The sequence below is a fragment of the Lolium rigidum genome, chromosome 7 (assembly GCF_022539505.1).
Source record: "Lolium rigidum isolate FL_2022 chromosome 7, APGP_CSIRO_Lrig_0.1, whole genome shotgun sequence".
NCBI lineage: Eukaryota > Viridiplantae > Streptophyta > Magnoliopsida > Poales > Poaceae > Lolium > Lolium rigidum.
The window spans coordinates 49,790,087-49,805,612 of record NC_061514.1 but is presented as its reverse complement, the minus strand read 5'-3'; the positions used below and the strand labels follow the sequence as shown (position 1 = coordinate 49,805,612).

Genomic DNA, 15,526 nt, shown 5'->3' with positions numbered 1-15,526 from the left:
CGCACGATCGCGATGAAGATGGCCTGTGGGGGAGTGCCCTACATGCGCCCTGGAGCCGTCACAGTCTCATTGGTTTCTTCCTGGAAAACACATGGTCCAGTACCACCACATGAATTCTTCTACCTACAACAGCCTTGTTCGCCAGATGCAAATGTTAGGTAGATACCACCTTTTGGTGCCAGCTAGCTGACCCTGGACGCGTCGCATGCAGCCTAGTAGCTTCCACTGATACTCTAAGCAAATCTTCTACCGTACTAAGCTACAGATAAAAATCTGCTTTCTGACCGTGGTGTGCAAGGAGTAGTCGACAAGAAAGGTAGATTGACATAGACTGTTGGGTACTTGGGTAGATCACAAGAAGAAGCAAAGAAACCAAAAGTTTGGGGACTGTTGATTAGTAGGGAGAAGTGCGATGACTTTCATCATTAGATCTGTGATGATATCTCCATGCCACCTGGAGATTAGAGCCTGAAAAGCCCCTTTACTTTCTGTTCCGAGATGATGGCATGCGGATAAACAATTTCCCCAGAAACTTATAATTCATGTAGTGCTGGTGACTGGTGGAGGTGCATCAGTGGAGAAAGTGCAACTCTCAAGTGACTTAAGAAAAAGAATCTGACTGATTTGAGTGTTTTGCGCAGGCGAAGAGGGTGCAGAAGTGCGTGGAGGCGCTGGACGTGCTCAAGGTGTCCAACGCGAGGCTGCAGCAGCGGGCGGCGGTGGTGGTGACGACGAAATGGGAGACGTTCGACAACGCCCCGCCTGTGACGACGAAGTGGGAGATCTTCGACTGAAGCTGAAGCAACCGCAGCAATGTGGAACAGAGCAGCAGAGATTTATATAGAGTGCTCATTTCATATACAGATTGTTCATCGTTTGTCCCGTCCTAGTTTTTGTGTCCGTCCCCCTTGCCCGTTATTCATTTTGCAATCGCGGTGAGTTGAGCTGGTTTTAGGTTAGGTCGCAGTTGCGTAAGGACAGGATCCCACCATTTGTTTTGTTTGTAATCATCGTCAGTCACACCGACCCACCCGATTGATGGATCTCACTCCAATAAACAGAAAGCAGCGCTGTTCTTTAGTGTACTCTCGAGTGTAATGTGGAGTAATGAATAATGATAGTGTTGAGATTTGAGCCAGAAGCAATGGTTGATGCCTTTCAGTTTCAGGCACCGAAAAGCAGATAGGGGTACAGTTTTTGGTGCTAGAACCGGAGTGGCGAGAGCAGCGCACCTGGACGGAGTACAGTTTGTAGCGTAGCACGATAGCACCGTAGGAGTAGTAGCAAGAGCCTGCGTGCAACTCGATGCCGCGTCGACCATACCAGTCCAGACCCTTGGCAGTCAGCATGACTAGCCGACGCGATTGACGATACCGCGCCGCGCGAGGAATGGGACTGCCATGCTGCCGTGCCGTGCCTGCTAGGCAATGGCAATATGGCATGGAATGGAAGTATCGGAACGTCTCCAACGACCCAGACACTTCGCATAATGGTGCTCCCTAGCTATGTGTGGATTAAAATTAACGTAGTGAACAAAGAACAAACTCTGATCTGTCTTACAAAATAATAATATGATCAGCAGAACATATGAATCCACATACACTTCCATTGCCACAAAATTATCAAAATTTCAGACTGTCGAGATTGTGCGCAAGAAATCGAAAACCTTGTAAACATCAGTACAGGAATTGCCGTCCGGCTGCTAAATCCCCTTGTTATTCGCCTTCAGATAGGCGTGAGGACGGATCTTCTACTGATCGATTTCTGACTCCCACACTCAGTGCCACAATGTACAAAGACTATTAATTAAACAGGCCGTGTTTAACTGCATCTCCAGCCTACTCGCCGATGCGGTCCCAGGGATTCAGCCGTGCTGCACTGCGGTGTTCTACATCTAAATCTGATCCCAGTCAATAGCGCCGTGGGTTTCAAAACTATACCCAGGTTGCCGTAGACGGTTGCGACCCAGTTTGCTCATCGTGGAAAGGCCTGAAAGCAGCATATTCAAATTAGTAGGTACTACGTACTGAATATCGAAAAAAACCCTGGCAATGGCAACTTGAAGGTATATTATGATGCCAAGGACTATAGTATGGAAGTGTAGTCAACTTTCATTTCACACATTTTATAGCATTTCAAAGTATTTCTGCAATGGAAAGGTGGGAAAGAATGTCACAAAGTGAAACTAAGCAGTGAAAGTACCTTCGATGACTTTGTAAAGTGACGACCACCACCTATCAGGTGGAACCTCAAACTGAGTGAGTGATTCCTCGATTTCAGTGTTGTGCTTCCCTTCAAGGACGCTCTGCAGGGTGATTACTGCCTCCTTCGTTTTCCTCAGGATGTTGTTTCCCTCAGCGGCCTCCAGTGAGAGAAGGTCACTGTGTGATGACGCAAGGCTAGCAGCAAGCGCAAACTGCGCAGCAACAGCCCATCGGTTAGATGCGACCCATTTCCTCTGAATATCCTGCAACTTGCTTTCTTCCCTCCGCATCCTCTCCTCACCATCCCCAAGTACGAGACTCTGTTAATATTTTGCACAAAAAACTGAATCAGAATACATGTCAATGTCATAACTGAAAGTAAGGCAGCTATGAACTGAAGCCAAGGAGTATATATCATGGATTACATGTAGAGATGCAGTAGTCCCAAGTTAATGATATACATGTGTGATTGGCTATATTCTACGCAGAATAACATGGCAAGATTATAAATGATACAGATAGTAGCAGATGCAGATTACCTTGAGATATTCCGCGTTGCTAGGCCCTGTACTCTGAACCATCTTGGAGAAAGCACCTTCATCATTGCTCAGAAGATGCTCAGGAGTGTCAAATTCCTGAATCTGGAAAATATGATTCAAAATTTGAGTTCAAGGTACATAGTATTGTGCAGTTGGGACAAGTAGAATTAGCCATATATGATTGCATATGAAAAGAAGAAAGCTCTATTCAGACGAGATAAATGCCCAGGAGTGAAAGAACAAAGCTCTATTCAGTATTATACCTGCCCAGAACTCAGAATAAGCAACCTGTCACAGTCAATCACGGTGTTCAAGCGATGAGCAATTATTAACATTGTGCAACTCTTGAATTCTTCTCTGATTGTCTTCTGTATAAGAGCATCAGTTCGAACATCAACTGCTGCTGTTGCCTCATCCAGAACAAGTATCTTCGCCCTTCGTAGCAATGCACGAGCTAAACTCAGCAGCTGTCGCTGCCCAACGCTAAAGTTTTCACCAGCCTCAGAAACCTGCCAATAAAGTGATTCTCAATGAATATTTTGTGTACTGATTATTCTTATAAGAACAAGCCGCGCTACTGTAAGAGGCAAAAGGGACCCCAAAACTCTGGTCTAAATATTTATTCAGCATTCCATTCTAGATGCTGAGAACAGCAGTAGCCTATTGTTTAGGAATCCCTTTACAAATTTCTAGGACTACATAGATTGCAAGACGCTTATGAGTTCTATCTGCCACTGTTAGACTGGCACCAGAAACAGATAAATTTGTGCAAGCATTTATCATTTGTCAAAAGAACAGCATATTCAAGAATATATTAACTGTATGAGATAAATTAAGGCAAACACGCAGATACCTCAGCATCTAGTCCTAGAGCATTCCTCCTTATGACATCCTTTAGATGAGCCCTTTCAAGAGCCTCCCATAGATCAGCATCGTTATGCTCACCAAACGGATCCAGATTAAAGCGAATAGAACCTGGATAGACATTCATAATACAATCATTAAAATACATAATGTAAGTCTCAAAAATAAGCTACAGATACATATTTGGATTTCTTTATAGAATAATTTACATAAAACAAATATGAAGAACTCTTGTACTTTCAGTAACAAACCTGAAAACAGGACTGGTGCCTGTGGTATTATTCCTAAAACTTTCCGCAGGTCCCAAATTCCAAACTTAGAAGTGTCACAGCCATCAACCAATATTCTCCCTCGTTCCAGTTCCACAATACGAAACAATGCATTAAGCATGCTAGATTTACCAGCACCTGTTCTGCCAACGATTCCTACCTTCTCACTTCCATTAATAATGAATGATATTCCATGAAGAACAGGAGGAAGTTCTGGTCGGTACCGAAGCACAACATCTTCAAACTTGATGATACCAGAGGATGGCCAACCAGGAGGTGGCCTGTTATCCTCAATGACAGGAGGAGCCTCAGAAGGTAACTCAATGTATGTTCCCACACGTTCAACAGCATTCATACTATTTTCAGCTAGACTAGCAAGACGAAGAACAGCTGTGAGCAAATTGGTTATATTGAGAGTATACGTAAGAAGAAGACCCATTGTGGAAGCAAAGGCCTTCTGATTCTCTGCTCGTTGGTTTTGCATGACAGCAAATGTTGCTGTGAACCATATCATGATACCTCCCAATGTTTCCAGCCGAATGGCTAACCATCTATTTGAACTCATGTTCACAAGTGTGAACCTGATGTTGTTGTCCATTGATTTCCCATTGATGTTTGACATTCTATCATAAGCTTTATAGGCACGGATTGTGGACAGACCATTCAGTGCCTCTGAAAACTGAGCATACACAGGAGACCTAGTAATGGAATCCATACGCTTTACCTCACGAGATGTCGCCTGAGAATACAGTTATAAAATGTACATAAGGTAAAAGTAACAACAAAATGACAGTTCTTGAACAGCAATCTGTTATGAAATTACCTGGTAATAGAGGTAGGCTGCATAAAATAAAATCAGAAGTGGCATGATAGCCCAAAGGGACATGGTGCTGACAACACCGATGAGAACAAATGTTGAGAGCAACTGAGATATTTGTGCCATAAACATGTTGACAAAGACAGCAAGATTCCGGTCTATGTCACCCAAATCCTTTGAAAATCTGTTGATGATACGTCCAAGTGGATTGGTATGGAAAAATACCATGGGAGCTCTTAATATAGACCGGAGCATGGAGTCATGCAATCTCTTCGCTGCTCGAAGACTTGACATGATTAGCCAGTAAGAATTCGTAAGAGTGATTAGAACCTAAACCAAAATATCCCATAGTCAGTTCCGTGCATACTCAATCAAACATACAGACACAAAAACAAGTGCAAAATATGTATATATATGTGCATAAGTACCTGCCCAAAAGAAAGAATGCCATAAATTAAATTGTAGTATCCAGGGCCATGAATTTTCAAAGGACCCTGCTCAGTCCAAATGCTCAACCATGTGCTACTTGAAATGCGCAGAGTTTCAGTCAATGTATAGCACAAAAAGAGAACGGCCACGGCCCAAATCCCTCCCATTGCATTTTTGTAGCTGCAAAATAAAGAAATTGAGCATATTTTCCAGGGATCATAATCTATAATCAGCACTAGCACTAATTATATCTTCATAAGATGTATTAATGCAATAAATCTAGTTGAAAATCATATATGAATGACTAAACATTAGGCAGCACTGAGCTTAATGCAACATAGAGAAATCTAATATAGATAAATGTGTAATCATCAGCCCATTTCGTTCTCCTTATACTTTTTTCCTTCCCTATTCTATATTATACATCAAATATGATATTGCACAACTGCAAGCCTTACCGTGAAAGAACCTTTGTGCTGACAACTCCAGTTTCACGCTCCTCTTGCTTAATAAGAACAGATTTCCCCTGTTTGGTTTTACTGGAACTGTCCTGGCTCTTCTGCGGACCACCATCAGCAATTACAATGTCCCCATTTAGCGTTTGTTTTGTGTCATCCACTGGTTTGCTTTCATCTTGTTTCTCTTCTGTTTGTTCCTCCATCTTTCCAGCATTTTCCATCAGCTTCTTGAAGAATTCCCCAGTGTTACTAAGTTCATCAAAGGTGCCTTCCTCTTTAATTACCCCATCGTGGATTAGCAGTATTTTATCCACGTATGGCAGGAAATGCAGCTGATTGGTAACGAGGACCCGAGTTTTGTGTCGTAGTTCCTCTTTGATACATTTATCAAATACCTGAATTCAGAAATGTCATTAGTAATTGGCTTTACTACCAAGCAGGGAGGACCTTGGAGTAATTGGCACCAGAAATATGGCTCGCCTAAACAATGCATAAACTCATCTCTTATTATTTTAACTTTGATAATCCAGAATCTGGAAAACATTTGGACTATTTGTGCAACATTTTCCTCTCTTTTGGACTTCAGTTATCTGAACTATGAATTGTGTCCCTAAAATAACAATGAATTGCAAATTCAGTTGTGAGGATATATTGGATATCTGTTGAAATCAAATTAAATTTTGACAATATCCCTGGGTCAAGGCACATGGCTTGCACAATTTCTGGAGCAAGTTCATCAGTGTTAGTGTTTGATCCTGTCTATTGGCCCAATGGGTGTGAAAAGATCAGGTTAAAATATGACTGTATCAACCAAAGAGGCACGATTATGAACTTGTAATTGTTGAGTTTGCGAGTACAAGAATTTTATAAAGTAAAAATAATAATGACTGCAAAGGATGCAAGATGATGAATGCACCTGTCGACCAACATGGGCATCTAATGCACTCAGTGGATCATCAAATATGTACACATCTGAATCAGAATAAACAGCTCTTGCCATTGAAACTCTTTGCTTTTGCCCACCACTAATATTAACTCCCCTTTCTCCAATTTCTGTGAGATCACCACCCTGAGAACAAGCACATGCAAATCCATCGTCAGTTTGCAAATAAATTAAACATGGCACTGTTACAAGACACAGCTAGAGGGTAAACCATGCAAAATATCTAGCAAAGGTCACTCGGTCAAATGATAGATATATTTTCCAAAGTTTCCCGCGATGATTTTTGTTAACTGGACACAGTTAGAACTTACTGGGAGCAGGTCAAGGTCATGTCGTAAAGAAGTGACATCTATTGCTCTCTCGTAACGTGGGGGTTGGAATGGAGCCCCAAACAATATGTTGTCCCGGACCTGTAGAGATCATAATTATATCTCTGTACATTCACAAAGGATTCAATTAGCAGAACTAAAACAATGAAGGTACTGTATCTCACGGTAGCATTGAAGATCCATGAAACTTGAGGAACATAAGCCACCGATCCACGAATGACCACCGAGGCATCTGATCCTGATACTGGTGCTATCTCCCCAAGCATTGCAGAAATAAGTGAAGTTTTCCCTCCCCGGTACTTCCTACTATTGCAACTAAACTGCCAACAGGCACATCCAGATTGACATTTGATAATGTTGGTCTCTCAGCCTGCCAATGTTTCAAAAAAATAGTTTTCAATCAATGTCATAAAAATAAGAGGAAAATGGATATAATATCCGAAATGACTGTGCATAGCTCTTCCTCAAAATAACAATCAATGCATTATGAACAAAAAGACATGTGAACTGTTATTTAATTAGTTGCTTTTTTGCAGTCATCATTCTCATTAATGAAGCATGCTAGACTGCTACTCTATGAGGTTGTGTATTTCTTTTAAATAGTATCTGAGCCACAGGGTCAGAAAATTAGTGTCCAGTGTAATGTTGCAGGCGTAAGTCATAAGTATAAACTTCATTGACACGTAAATAACCACATTTGGAACAAATGTACCTGCAATTCCCACGAAAAATTTCCATTCTTGATAGAAATTGCTGGAAGCTCAGGATCAATAGGTGGATTTGGCAGAAGTAATCTCTCATCAGCCAAGAGGAGATCTTCCAGCCGTTTCAGTGAAACCTTACAGTTCACAACCTGTTGAATTTAAATGAAAAAAAGTAGTAAGGCAACCATATAAAAGAATTCCCGAAGAGAGAACAAAAAACCATGCCAAGCCATCATTTGTTCACAATTAAAACGCTATCAATTATCTAACTTCCTTGGCATAGAAAAATATCTAGTAATCTAATAGATCAATCTTAACCTGTTAGTATTCTTGTGAAATAACTTCACGAAAACAAGATTTACTTCATTTTGCTCACCTGAGTTATCAGATTTGGTAGCATAAAAAGTGGGAACCTTAGAACAGCAAATAGTGAAAGAGAGGTGAACGCCTTTGCTGCTGTCAAGTCACCCCCCAACAGAGAGTACACACCAAATGAAACCACAGTGACAACGACAGGGATACTGTTGAGGATAAAGCTATTCAGCTGCAACAAGCAAGAAAAGGTAAGAAAAATGATGGAAAGCAAAGAAATAGTAATGTAAAAGCTCCCAATTCTATTTTGATGTAAAGAAACTAAGCTAATGTAAGGTAACCCCCATAGGATCAGGATTCAGGAAGCACCAATGCAGTTGGTCATATAATATGGAACTCTGATTCTCTTATGACAATGGACGACGCATGATAAAAAAAAACATAATAATGAACAGATCGATACACTACATAATGAAACTCGGAGCAAGTGAAAGACAGCTTATCTGCAAGAAAATCTTATGTAACTACGAAAACAAACATACCGCGGCAAGCAACTGAGCACTGCGAAACCAGGACAGTTCATCATCACGGATGTCCTGCACCTTTGACTGGAAACTTTGCTCCCAAGCATAACATCTGAACAAGGAAACATTTGAGACTCTTTATACTAAAACACATTACACAAGTATTACTTCTAATGAAAGTATAAGTAAACATATGCTTACTTGACAGTATCCATAGCAGCTAATATTTCATTCATGAGACTGATTCGCTTGTCAGTCCTTTGCAATCCTTCTTTGGTAAGTTTCTGCATTTTGCTTATGATAACTGTCTGATAAAATAAATACATGAAAAGGTTAGCCCGACAAACCAATGTTTAGAGCACAAAATATGTGTTCACAGTTTCAAAGAAATAAGAGTAAAACAAGTGTAATTTAAAAGAGATAAAACATCCTAATGAATAGAATGTGCTACAGATATGCTACTGCAACTGCGAACTATCCATTCTACATTTTACTTAAAAAACAACTTTCTCTGGTATATGTAGCACCCAATGGCATCACCACTAAAATATTAGTAAAGCTTGGAACTAAAAAATAAATGCATAGACGCACTTCAAGATGCAACAGTTTCCATAATCACCCAAGCCTAAAGAAAAAATACCTGGATTGGGAACAAAAGGGCCAGCATGAGGGCACCAACTAATGCTGCAGGACCTAGCTGTGCATATAGCAGAACCATGGCAATAACAATACGGAAAGGAGCAGACCATAGACTGTGAAGTTGCTGGCATACTTGCTGCAGATGTGAAGATATAAATTAGAAGCGTGCAAAATGAGATAAATGACCAGCACGAATAGTATGCACACACCATTTTCCCCTCCTCCCTAACAACATAATAATGATTGAGCTTTATTGACATACCTGAAGAGACTCTGCATCGGTTGAAATCAAATTTGTTATCCTCCCAGAAGCAAACTTCTTACGGCTATCATTGGTCAGACGCAAGGACTTGCGGAAAACAGCAGCAATCTGTGGAAGAACAGAAAAAGGTCACAAACCTCTTAAACCTGATGAAGTGATACCTAAAACATAATGAGTACTTGGCGTGTCTAAAGACTACAGTGGTTTTTCAACTTGCTCTATGGCTCTGTAGTTACAAATTCTATTTCTTCTCATGGAAGGCAGTCAGTTTCTCCAAAAAAAAAAACATCCAAAGATGCCTAGAAGCAATATGAAAAAGAATCAAGGCTCTTTTACAGCACAATGAATATATATGATCCTTCGTTGGAAGTACTACCATAAAAGAAGTGATATAACTAACCACCCAGGTATTAGTTCAGAAACGAGATGTTTTCGTATACGGGAAGCTGAGAGAGCTAAGCTTGTTAATTTGCAGTGAAGTATAAAGTATAAACTATGAAAACATGTGCATGTTACACAAATGAGGAAGTGCAAGCCCCGGGTCGGCCATAAGCACAAATAAGAGTGACCTCAAAACAAGTGGGACAATGACTTCTGTGCCTGTTGACTCCACCTCTTAACAGAAAGCCAAAATGCACGTGATTGTACTTTGATTATATAACACTTACCAATGTAGACCTCAATCTGAAACCAGTACGCATGACATTCTGAAAGTACTGTGCTTCAGCAAGAACTCCTAGAGACTGAGGAACGATAGAGGAAGTGTTAAAAAGCATAAAGAGTTTTCCAAATCCCAAAGCACAGTTGTTGCTTGGGAGTTCAAGTACATGGAGGCAAGGAAATATGTTTTGTAAGAGAGGAAAATAATACATACCACTCCAGCAAAGATTGCGAAAGCGTAGATGTACCCATTCCAAGAAGGATCGCCTTTTTGCATCGACTGACAGAAAAATACCAACCATTAGCGGCACAACTAACAATAGCCCAATAGCACCTCTACTAGGCAAGAGCAAAGGGAATCTAATATTTAGCATTTAGGATTTAAGGTATGCATGGTTTCTCAGTGGGTTCTAAAATTACTTTAGTGGTAGATTGTGTATGGTGGAAACAAACATAGAATAACAGATGCAGTTTGCAATAATGACTCTGAGATGCCATGAAATTAGTACCATACCTCTAACAGGAGGCTCAACACAGTTGGGCCAACAAATTGTGAAGCATCATTCCCAATCTACAAATTTGGGGGCGAAGATTGTTACCAGATTCACGGCAAATGGTTTTCATTGAACAGATACAAAAACTAAACTGAAGGATGGATCTTCTAAAATAACAGGCTGGATATATCTAGATACCTTAAAAAATCCTCCTAGCCAGAACCTGGAAGTCAAGGAAAATAAGCATGTAAGCACAAAACTGCAAGTAGCAGACGCTAGAGGTTTAAAGAAATATGGTTATTGTATGTGTAAGTTCACCTTCCACCAAGGCTGCTATGGAGAGCTCGTAACAGCCATGGTTTTGGTTTTTGAAGTTCCTTGTTCCAGTATTTCTGGAATCTGAGACAAGATCCTAATGTTAGATTTGCATGTATAGGTATTTCCTTTTTTCAGCCAAAACAGTAGCACAACATACCGGTTATACAATGTTTCAGTCTCATCCCAATCATCTAATTTCCAAATATCAGTATCGGCGATGGGCCTTTTATATCCTTGTTGCATTAGAGGAGTCATCCATGAAAAGAATATCCCTAGAAAAAACAAGGCAAGAATATTGATATCAATACACCTCTAGAGAACTCACGAGGACAGAAAATAAGTACTATATGACTATCCGATATTGCGCAATGATTTATATCTACTTACTGGAAAATATATTGGCACGCCTCTCAGGGCAAATCTGCTCTCCTCCAGGCAGAGGCTCATAATCAGTATTATCGACAAGCAACTCACTCCTGATTGGAGTATAACCCGGGTAGGGATCCAAGCTAGGCAGGTACACCACCATAAGAATTCCAAACAAGCACTGCAGAAAAATGTGTTCAGTGTACACCAGAAATCACTGGAATATGAGTATTACTCCATCCATTTCGAGACGTGGGGTGCATTTCAACAATTCATGAGCTTTGACCATAAATATCTTGTAAAATAAGCTTTCATTACAGAATCACAATCGTAAGGAGGTGCTTTTGAAGACGGGTCCAATAGTATCATTATGGCATAACACAATACATCTATTATTCGAATGATTATTGATTAATTCTTTAATTTGGGTAGTCAAAGTACACCTTGCATAAAGGAACAGAGGGAATAGACAACAAAGAGGCAAACCTGGCATATTATCTCGCTGCAGTATAAGTAGAATATTGAACTGCATAAGGAAAATAAAAAAGTTAGCCTGCCTATAAAGGCATGTAAACTGGATAAATCTCCAGGCTACCATCAAATAAGATTCATCAAGAATGATGATGCTACAAATGATACCTTGAACTGTAGTACTGTCTCACTGGAAGCACAACATTGAACATGGCAGCTTTCCCAACCAATACATATATGACCACAAACCGGATGTACCATCTAAACTCGGTGATGTAAATTTTTGTCTCCACCAAAATCATTGCGAGCATACAGCACCAAGCAACACTCTCGATGACCAATGAAGTAATCTGTAGAAAGGTGGAACTTCTAGTAACTGAAAAGGCTAAAGTAGACACGTATATGGTACAGGTACAGTTTTAGAAGGATTTGCATATATAGCCACTGCCAACTATCGCCACACTTAAGCTTATATATCGTCACACTTTAACTTTAGCTTACATACTCCTTCAGCATTTTTCCATTACTAGATATCAAAACCTCGCAAGTAAAGGTTCATTTGCAGGAAAGAGGATAAATTCATATTCCTAGTCACTTGTTAGGTGCATACCAAACACGGTATGTTTTCACCGTACAAGCATTGGTAACCTAGCCCCACAATTCTAGGTAAATATACTTTTCAAGCACGAAAAACATAATATGATATGGTCAAGCAAATAATTCTCACCTCAAATGGAGCAAGGCTGGACTGCCCATCCAAGTTCATGATGGATGTACCGGTGGCGATCCGATACAGAGGCTCTGCTATGCAGTAGACCACAAGCAGCGCAAGCAGATAGTTGTAGTACGGCGAGCGTAACTTGTAGCGCTGCACCGTGTAGTCCTTGGTCGTCCTCCATATCCGATAGAAGCAAACGCCGAAGAGCGCGAGGTAGGAGATGCACACCACCAAGGTGTCGATGCCGCAGGGTGTGTATGCCCCGAACGCGCTCTCGACGGCATGAGACCACGTCCCATCCTTCACGGGCCGACAGTACCATTCCAGTGGTTTGAACCCCATCGCGGCACCTCCTACTTAGCAATCCCCCTAGTCCTCGCTCAGTCCTGATACTCCCCTGAATTCAAGAAATAAACATACAAAACGAGAGTGAGAATTCAGCCAGTCACCTGCAGCATCGATTCACTGAAGCGTTCAAGTAACAGACACTTTGGTAGCTAAACAATCACGCTAGTGTTTGCTACATGAATTTACCAACGAACAACTAAACTGCCAACAAGTAACAGAGACTTGGGTAGCTAACCAAAAAATGCACTTGCAACATCAATCAACAGACACACAAATGTGTATACTCACCAAATGGTCAACGCGTAACAGAAGGACCTCGGTAGCTAACCAATCCAACACATACAGTTCGTTCGTTGCACAGAGATGAGCATAATCCGCACTAAACCCCTACCCGACCCGGTGACCAGAGCATGAAGCAGTTATCAAACATGATCGTCAGGATTAAGCACAAAAGTCAGAAACCCCTTTCACCCCGAGATTTTGCACCTCCTGAACCCATCGAGATCAAGGAAAAGAGTAACACGGGAAAAGAACAAATCACAGAAAACTTCGATGGACACCTTTCTGTACCTTCTGAATCCATGAGGATGCAGTCAAGCAGACACGACTATCGCAAGTTACAGAAGGGAGATAGGAACAAAAAGCTTCATGGTCCTAAAAGAGAATCGACGCGCAGACGGTCCTAACCCCACGAATTTCAGCGAGCTTTCGCAGCGTTACACAACAGGTAAAGGCGAGAGTGGAAAGGAAGCTTTTCTGCGGGGGTTTACTGTGTAAACAAACCGAGCCGAGCTATCTATCTTCTCCGCGGGCGAGGGAGGGGCGGATGAGACGAACGAGAGCCACCCAAAACCGAAACCCAACCCCAGAGTTCGAGGGGGGCTACACGACAAGGCATACAAATCAGAGGAACAACCCACGCACGCCCTTAGAAATATCGCAGGAAGAATCCAACGGAAAAGCGCCGCCCGGAGAGCGACCGAGGCGGGGGAGGAGCGGGCGGGACGGCGGCGGGAGCTCACCTCGGCCGCGGATCAGACGGAGAGCGGGCGGCGGCGCAACCGAAGCATGGGCATCAGCATCTGCCGGGAGTCGTCTCGTCGGGTGGAGTCGTGGCGAGGAGAGGGAGTGGGAGAGGACGGATTATTTATGGGTTTGGATTCAAGGAGATTGCTGCCATTATGTAAAAGTGAGAGGCTGCACCCTGGTTTTTCTCTGAGACACGACTAGGACCAGTAGTAATAACAGTGGAATTTGGTGGCGTCTCCACCTATTATACAGAATAATTAAAAAAATGTCAAAAATTATGAAATATAAAATTTCTGATGTACATCCTGATATTTTATGTTCGTGCATAAGCTTTTGTGGGAAAACAACATTTTATGTGGCATGTACAAAATAAAATGTCCTCTACATAGTAATGTTGGAGTATTAAAATTTATCTTTTCTCCACGAGACACAGAAAATATTTTTTTTCCTGAAAACTTGTGTACGAACATAAAATGTCTAGATATACATGCAAAATTTATTTTACAATTTTTTTGACACTTAAAATGTATTTTCACACAACGAGTTCATATGCACCCGTGAGCCAAGTTGGATTTCCCTGGAATTTGTTCTAATTCTCTTTCAAACCTTTTTTAATGTGTCAGAATATTTTTGCACGGTCCCGTTTCTATCTTTTTTTTTGTGAATTTTCTACGCACTTAGAACATCTTCACGGGCGCCTTAAATTGCAGCCGCCACGTACCTCGGTAAAAATCTATTAAGATATCGGCATAGTGTCTTTTGTTGACGTGTCCACTATCCCAATAGGTCAGCGCCTCCTCCACAAGGTCGATGACGTGCCCATTGTCCGTCGCAAACCACCATTCCGCGAACATGTATCCGTGGAATTCGGATCCCTCCGGGATCGGCTAAACCGCATAGCCATCATTGGACATGTTCCAGGCTTCTGGCCATGCGGTATTCAGGGCGGCACGAGAGGGCCCCGTGTGTAGGATCGCATCCACCTCTAGGTTGAGGTAGCGCGCAAGGCGCAAAGTGAGAGGGTGTACTCTTTTTTTCTCGCGGGGTTGCGACTGGACTTTTCTCCGGGCTTTTCTTTTTGAGCGGCATCCGAATTTTTTTGCACAAACCTGCTTGTCCTTTTTTTAATGAATTCCCTATGCGGTTTATCATACTCCAATTTATTTTGCATCAATAGAAATCATTACATCTAAATCATTTTCCAGATTTATTTATATTTAAAATTTGTACAACTTTAAAATGTCATTTTTTGTTTTCTTTTTAGAAAATGAGCTACATGTAGCTCATACTATAAAAAAGCAGGCTCCTAGGGAAACCACAAGTGTAGCCAATCAGCGAAAGGTGATGTTTCCATCGATAGCGAGGTATATAGTGACTTCATCAATATCAATACCCGCTGGATCAATTACTTGAACTCATTCTTTCGAATGTGCTCAAAGAGTTAGGATGTGGCATGTGCGTTCATAAGAAAAAGTGTATATATGTATTTTTGAGCGTTTGTATTTGTACTGTGTTTCGTATAAAAATTGGACTTATTTGTAGAATTAGCTACCTGTAGCTTGTTTTTAGAAAAATGATGTTTCAAAATTTTGAAAAAAAAATCTAAAACCAATCTAGATGTACAAAATTTTGAGTTATATCAATGTGAAAATTTTGAACTCGAGAAACACATATTTAAGGCTGCACAGAAATGATAAAATCGGATTTTGAGGTTTTGAAAGTTTGTGAACTAATATAGATGTCAAATTTAGTCATTTTCGCAAAACCTCAATTATAAGGTATTTTGAGTTGAAATTTTGCAGGTTATTAGAACACAACATTTTCGATAT

At 41.1% G+C, this 15,526-nt stretch overlaps 1 pseudogene; it reads right to left on the bottom strand.

The window, feature by feature from the left end:
* Positions 1-1,586: 1,586 nt before the first annotated feature.
* Positions 1,587-13,813, bottom strand: LOC124670054 (annotated as a pseudogene).
* Between the last annotated feature and the right edge of the window lie 1,713 nt (positions 13,814-15,526).